Raw genomic sequence first — 7452 nt, forward strand, 5'->3', positions numbered from 1 at the left:
TCTCCTCTATCCCTCTTCTATCCGCCTCCCACTCTCTCCCTATTTATTTCAAAACCCCCTTCCCCTCCCCCTTTTCTGATGAAGGGTCTAGGCCCGAAACGTCAGCCTCTCTGCTCCTATGATGCTGCTTGGCCTGCTGTGTTCATCCAGCCCTGCACCTTGTTGTCTCGGATTCTCCAGCATCTGCAGTTCCTACTATCTCTGAAATTTCCTATCTTCGGTAACAGAGATCTATGTCATTAATAGGGCATAAATTGTTTCCTTTAAGTTAGGGATAATTTCATAAGGTCGTATTACTAGGCAGAAAATCTTTCCCTCCTGCTCTCTTGTTCTCTTTAATTGATTGATTCACACTTCTTCAGAAGTAACCCCCACCAATGTCATTCACAAATAGGATTCCAAAGAAAATCAAAGAAACAGGATATTCTTGAAATGTATATGTATGGAAATAGTCCTGGCACAATAGCACAAAGCGAGCAGTAATTCATTGAAATCAACGGAAAATAAAACTGGGTGCAATATAAAATGTGCTCCAATAGAGTTAGAGTTATAATTTACTTTCAGTCATTCTGCACTGTTAGAGTAAGCTCATTACCTACTCTGGAAGTTGCAAGCACAGTTAATACATCCAAAAATTTCTCCATAAAGATTGATGTTGTCAGTTCAATCGGAGTTTGCCAAATTTAAAGCACAAGTGACTGCCTTAAATTACAGACAATATCTAACTGGAACCCAACTTGTCAGTCATGCTGGTTTCGATCTGATGGTGATCTCCTGCAGGGGAATCCTAATACCATGCTTTACTGAACACTCTATTCGCAGCAGGTCAGGCACATTAAAATATAACTCATTATACCATTACATGTTTTGATTTGTCAATATAAGTAATTTCTACACTTACCTTTTTTTAATATTGTTGAACATTTGCAATCTACACTTTCATTCTCAATTTTTACTTCATTTTTTCATAATACAAGCCAAGCCATCAATACACACCACTCCTGCCAGCTGAAACATGTTCTCTATATATGTGCTGCCAACCAAAACACCAGGAGGCATGTTGAAAAGGTCAAGTAGCTTGTCAAATAACTCTATGAAAACCGGTATCTCATCGCCAAGTCACCCTTTACTTACACACGCTAGCTCAGAGCTGGCTCCTAGTGAACCGAACCCCTGACGCTCCTGTTTACATCTGTCAGCCAGGGCTCCCCGATTGGACCAGGTTAACAGCCCCAAACAGGGAACTCATATACTATAAGATCCACCTGGCTGACCTCATTACAATCACTGTAGCTTACTAAAATGCCATTCCTGTTTGTACTCCATTGGGCAGATTAACAGTGTCAGTGGCATTCCCAAAACGCCAATTATGTATTTGTCTTAAATCAATATTTGTAGTTAGCTTCCTGCCAAATTCACTGACATCTACCTAGAATATAATGTAGCTTATCATATTATAAAATTGTAATCTCCTAGTATTAATTTGAGCAAATGGATGTCCAGTAGTATTATGTTGGTTTGGATGACTTAAAAATCATCAATCTTCTCTACAGGTCAGGGCATATAAAGTCTGTTACTGCATTACAGCTACTTAAAAGAGCCCTTCCATTTGTGGGTTATTTTTGTATCACCACAATCCTGTTTGTGATTCTGTCTCTCCCGCAAGGCAGCATTGACAAGGCAGGCAGATCGAGAACTGTTACTTCATCAATATTGAAAGTTCCCTCAAATCAGTGATTTTCTCCCTCAACTTTCCTAAACCTCAATACAGAATGACAACATCCACTTATCTTCAAATAGTGTAAATCAAAGGTGATAGTTAAATCAGACTTCAGGGTTTTAATGTTGTACCGTTGAAACAAAATACCAAAATAAGTGAGTAAAACAGGCAGCTCAAACAGCTCAATATGTTATGGAAGCACCTTTAGCCTTCATTTCTATGTTGATCACTGCCACCTCACAGTGAATACACGCTGAGTGTTTGCATATAAAATAGGAGAGTTTCAGAATCATGCAGCGCTGTATGCACAGGAAGGGGGATAACGGCAAATTGAGAAAAATACTTCCTCAAAATAAAGGAGAAATTGTCAACAAGATCAGAGTGGATAGACAAAATATGCAATGCTGTTTTAAATAAATACAGTACATTGCATGCCAGTGACAAGAGAGTGATTGGAAGGACTGAGGGCTAGAACTTCAACTTCGCTGTGGGGATCAAATATCCCAAAGTCATAATGCCACCTGCTGCCAGCCCATGCTATGGAAGGGTGGCAGGAACCAGCAGTCAGTCAGCACTGCCACTTCCAGACATAGACCCAAGGTGCACCGATTAGAAGGTCCACCTCAATTCACTGGGACATCAGTCCAGTTCTGTGGATGAATACGAGGCCACATAATCCTCACTCTCCTGTACCCGCATTCCCTCTCACACCCACAGGCCTCTCATGTACATCCTCCATGCCCACATACCCAGTACCAAAAACATATAGAACTCTAGTGCCGCACAGTACCATTGGGAACTCTTTGAGATACTCATAACTGTCCAGATAATCATTCAAAATTACTTCAAACAAAAAAAAATCCACAACTCAATTAAGTGGAAATAAAACAAGCCTGATAATCAAGGGGAGAAATTTAACTAGTGATGTGTCATTCCCAAGACAAAATTAGAAGCAGCACTACTACCACCTTCCTGTTGGGAGCTGATCCACATGCAATTCAGCTGAAAACTTAAAACGGTCAATGGCAAATGTGTGGAAGGAGTGGGTTTCCATGGAGGTGGTAGCTCAGCTGATCCAGCCAGGCTATAAAGGGCAAGCCGTACAAGCAGGGAAGCCCCTATAAAGGCTACATGTTTTCATGTTCTGAAGAAGGGTCACCGGACCCAAAACATTAACTCTATTTTCTCCTTCACAGATGCTGCCAGACCTGCTGAGCTTTTCCAGCAACTTTGTTTTTGTTCCTGATTTATAGCATCTGCAGTTCTTTTGATTTTTATTATGTTTTCATGTCTACCTGTTTATTTTGCAGTTGCCAAGGCTTTTGCATAGTGCTCAGCCACATTCAGACTTATCCCCCATCCCTCTCCCTCCATTAAAATCCATTGTGCTCAGACGGAGCCCCCTCCACCTCATCCAAGGCAATTCTTCACGTCAGAGCAAAGACTTAGACCAGACTTGCAGACTCTACTCCTGGCCATTAGGAATCAGGAAAATATGTTCTCTGCAAACGATGATTGAGGCCGTCAGAGAATGTAAAAACTGAGGCATGATCCAAGTTACACTCCATCACATTTACAGCCATAGACTCCACACAGCAGTGACTAAGCAAAAAGGGGGGCTGTAAAATCTCCACCTCTTTCCACAGACCCTTAAAAACATAGAAACATAGAAAACCAAAGCTGGCCATTTAGCCCTTTCAGTCTGTTCTGCCATCCAACTGAGCACCCTGCTCCCACTGTCTCCCCATACCCTTTGATCCCTTTAGTTCTAAGAACTATATCTAACTCTTTCTTGAAAACATTCAATGTTTTGGCCTCAGCTGCTTTCTGCGGTAGAAAATTTCATAGGCTCACCACGCTTTTCTCATCTCAGTCCTCAATCACCTACACCATATCCTTAGACTGTGACCCCTGGTCTTGGACTCCCTGGTCATCGGAAACATCTTCCTGCAGTTACCCAGTATACCCTGTTAGAATCTTATAGGTTTCAACAAGATCCCCCCCTCATTCTTCAAAATTGTAGTGAAGATAGTCCTAACCGATCTGTTTTCTCTTCCTAAGTCAGTCCTGCCATGCCAGGAATCAGTCTGTTGCACTCCCTTCATAGCCAGAACATCCTTCCTCAGATAAGGAGACTAAAATTTCACACAATACTCCAGGTGTGGTCTCGCCAAGGCCCTGTACAATTGCAGCAAGACATCCTATTCCTGTACTCACACCTTCGTACTGTGAAGGCCGACATACCATTTGCCTTCTTCACCACCTGCTACGCCTACACATTTACTTTCAGCCACTGGTGTACAAGGGCACCCTGCTCCCATTGCACCTCCCCCTTTCCCAATTGATCTGTGGAGAGAAAACAGAGTTAACATTTCATATCAATGACCTTTCTTGAAAACTGTTTATTTCAGATCTCTAGCAGCCACAGTTCTTTGTTTTATTGTGTTGGAGGGGACATCTTTTCACAGCACCAGCCACCTCAATTACTGGTGTTGATGAAACTGATATGTTTCCAGCTAGCCCATTGATTGTCTGAGCTACTGTCCCAGTCATGTCACCATTCTTAATTGGACAGCAATCTGACCAAGCCAGGGTCCCAACATCCACCTGAGGTTTGGAACCTGCCTTCAGTTATAGCAGTGGGATTCACTAGCTGTTGAAAAGTATCAGACAGCACATCTGTCCATCTCTCTCCACAAAATTGCCTGACCCACTGAATATTTGCAAAGATCTGTTTTAATTTAGGCAATTTTTCTTTACTGCTCCATTGAGTTGTCTGCTCCTATTGCCTTGGTCTTGCAAACACTTAGAATAGCCAAAACTAGTATTGAGTTTGCCATGAGTAAATATTCAAAAATGAAAAAATGTCAGACTTGGTTTCAGTAAATCTGCTCCAGAATGAGACACCTGTTCAGTCATTCCTTAATCTGGCACTGAGTTGAGTTCCAACATTTTGTTGGAATCATTCCAGCTTTTCCTGACATTCACAAAACATCAAAAATATTAGTAAATGCTAAAGATAAAACAATGTTGAAGATATTCACTAGCATGCATTGAGTTTAAGTAGTTACTCAGCATAAGATATAGTCTACATTGAAGCAAATAAATGGATAGTATCCACCATGTATGTGTGATAGTTGTTTAGTCTGTTGCCCAATATCATAGATTGGAAACTGGGCACCACAGTTTCTGACCTTGTCACCATCAGCAGACCTTAGGATGATATAATGTAATTTGTCGCCCAGTTGTGGTGTTCTCCCCTTTGAATCAGAAAGTTACTGGCTCATAAATCAGGATGACATTCCAGGGCAGTACTGAGGAAGTTTTGTGCTGTCCAAGGTGCCATCTTTTGAACTGAAGCTTAATATGAAGCTTGGCCTGCTGCCTCAGGTAGATGTGAAAGATTTCATGGCATTATCCCCAGTGTCTTGGCCAACTTGTATCCCTTAATTGACATAACATAAACTGATGAGCTTGTCGTGATCACATTGTTTGTGAGAGTTTGCTGTGCATGTTGGTTGCTAACTTTTCCATATTACACCAATGACTGCTCTCCAAGAGCATTTCTTTGGATGTAAATTGCTTTGGGACATCCTGAGTCTCAGACACAAGTCAATATCACAGAAACATTGCACAGTAATTTGGTGCAGCTTCTCCATGGATATATTTCTGTGTCTTTGCCGAAAGGGATTGGTAGGTGATTGTGTAGCAAACTGGTTTCTGCATAATTGGCATTTAAGTGTTGTGTGCCGCTGCAGTGTTGTTCCATTTGGTAATGAATGTGGTTGACTTGTGTTGGCCATGGTCAATTGAATGTATAACAAAGGCACTTGGCTGAATGTCCTGTTCTCACTGCAACTTGTAAAAATTCACATCACTGCTGGAGCATGCAACTGATTTTGTATTTGATACAAATGGAGTATGTGTTAACTGACTGCATCCTTTCAATAAATGGGCAGTATCTGATGACTAAGTATAGTTTCATTGTACAGTTGCCAGATGATATTTTGAATCACCTTTTAATTGACAAGGTCAGATGAAATGTTCAGATTATTATTTCCAGAGCTTGAAAATGAGCGATTCACTCATTCTGATCTTTTTATGGAAAATTAATTGAAGATTTTGATTAACCTTTGAAATAACCAGAAGCTTGTATTTGTTTTGAGATATGAGTAAATTTAGGACCTGTCAGAAAATTCAGTAGTGTATGAAACTGACTTATAGGAAGAATAATGCAGATGAGCATACTTGAATTTGAAATTTTAAAGAATTAATTAACTGAAGTGGGACGGCATGGTAGCTCAGTGGTTAGCACTGCTGTCTCACAGCGCTAGCAACCCGGCTTCGATTCCACCCTTGGGCAACTGTCTGTGTGGAATTTGTACATTCTCCCCGTGTCTGCATGGGTTTCCTCCGGGTGCTCCGGTTTCCTCCCATTGTCCAGGGATGTGCAGGCTAGGTAGATTGGCCATGCTAAACTGCACGTACTGTTCAGGGATGTGTAGTTTAGGTGGGTTATAGGGGGATGGGTCTGGGTAGGATGCTTTGAGGGTCGGTGTGGACTTGTTAGGCCAAAGGGCCTGTTTCCACACTGTAGGGATTCTATGATTCTACGTGCAGGTTAGGTGAATTGACCATGCTAAATTGTCCATAGTGTTCAGGGATGTATATATTAGGTGGGTTACAGGGGGATGGGTCTGGGTGGGATGCTCTGAGGTTTGGTGTGGACTTGTTGGGCCGAAGGGCCTGTTTCCACACTGTAGGGGTTCTATGATCTATGATCTATGTACTGCATTATTATTCAAACTGAATATAAATGGCATAGATGAACTCAAACAATAGCAGCTGCAGGAAACAATAGAGACAAAATGGCAGCTGTGCTTTTCGATAATAATGCAACATTCAAGCTACCAATTTCTAACAGCCAACTTACTGGGCCAGAAGATCTAAAAGCAGTTGCCATGATTAAAGTGCACCAGCTTGCAAAATATGGATTCCCACAAAAGGTTATTATTGTCACTAAAATTTAGCAATGGAAATCTGGGAAAACGCAAAACCCTGCCCAAAAAAAATCTCCAGTTCATTAGCAATTATTCACCCAGTGAATATTATAATTAGCAGAGTTGGTGGGAATCAGAACATCAGAAAATGGGAGTCAGAAGGGGAAAGATATGTTGAGGAATAATGTTTAACAACAGTCTTACTGTCAAATCTGTGAATGAAGGAACTAAAAACAGTATATTTCAAAATAGAACTCCATGTGAATGCACAGCATACTACAAGGGCTTTCTTTCATTAAAAAAATCCACTGATCAAAAATTGGAAAACCACTGTAGAGAACTCCAAACCACTCATTTTCTTGACAGCACCATTTCATTATCAGCAGATTCTGGGTAGAATTATTTCACTGTAACCCAGTGACCCAATAGCCAAAGGAATTATTTTTAAATAAAATTAAATGCATTATTATAATAACTGAGACTAAGTAGTGAAAAAAAATCAAAACACACTACAACATTATTTTTCAAGGATTATATTACAATCTTTTAACTTTTAATCTTTTAACAAATGGTGGGGGTGAAATGGCCTGGTGGTATTTGCAATGGCCTATTGGTGGACTGTTAATCCAGAGGCCCAGGTAATATTCTGGGGGTGGGTTCAATGGTGGAATTTCAATTCAATAAAAATCTGGAATTAAGACTCTAATGATGGCCATGAATTCATTGTCAATT

This window comes from Rhincodon typus, chromosome 8 (genome assembly GCF_021869965.1).
Source record: "Rhincodon typus isolate 14 chromosome 8, sRhiTyp1.1, whole genome shotgun sequence".
NCBI classification, from domain to species: Eukaryota; Metazoa; Chordata; class Chondrichthyes; order Orectolobiformes; family Rhincodontidae; genus Rhincodon; species Rhincodon typus.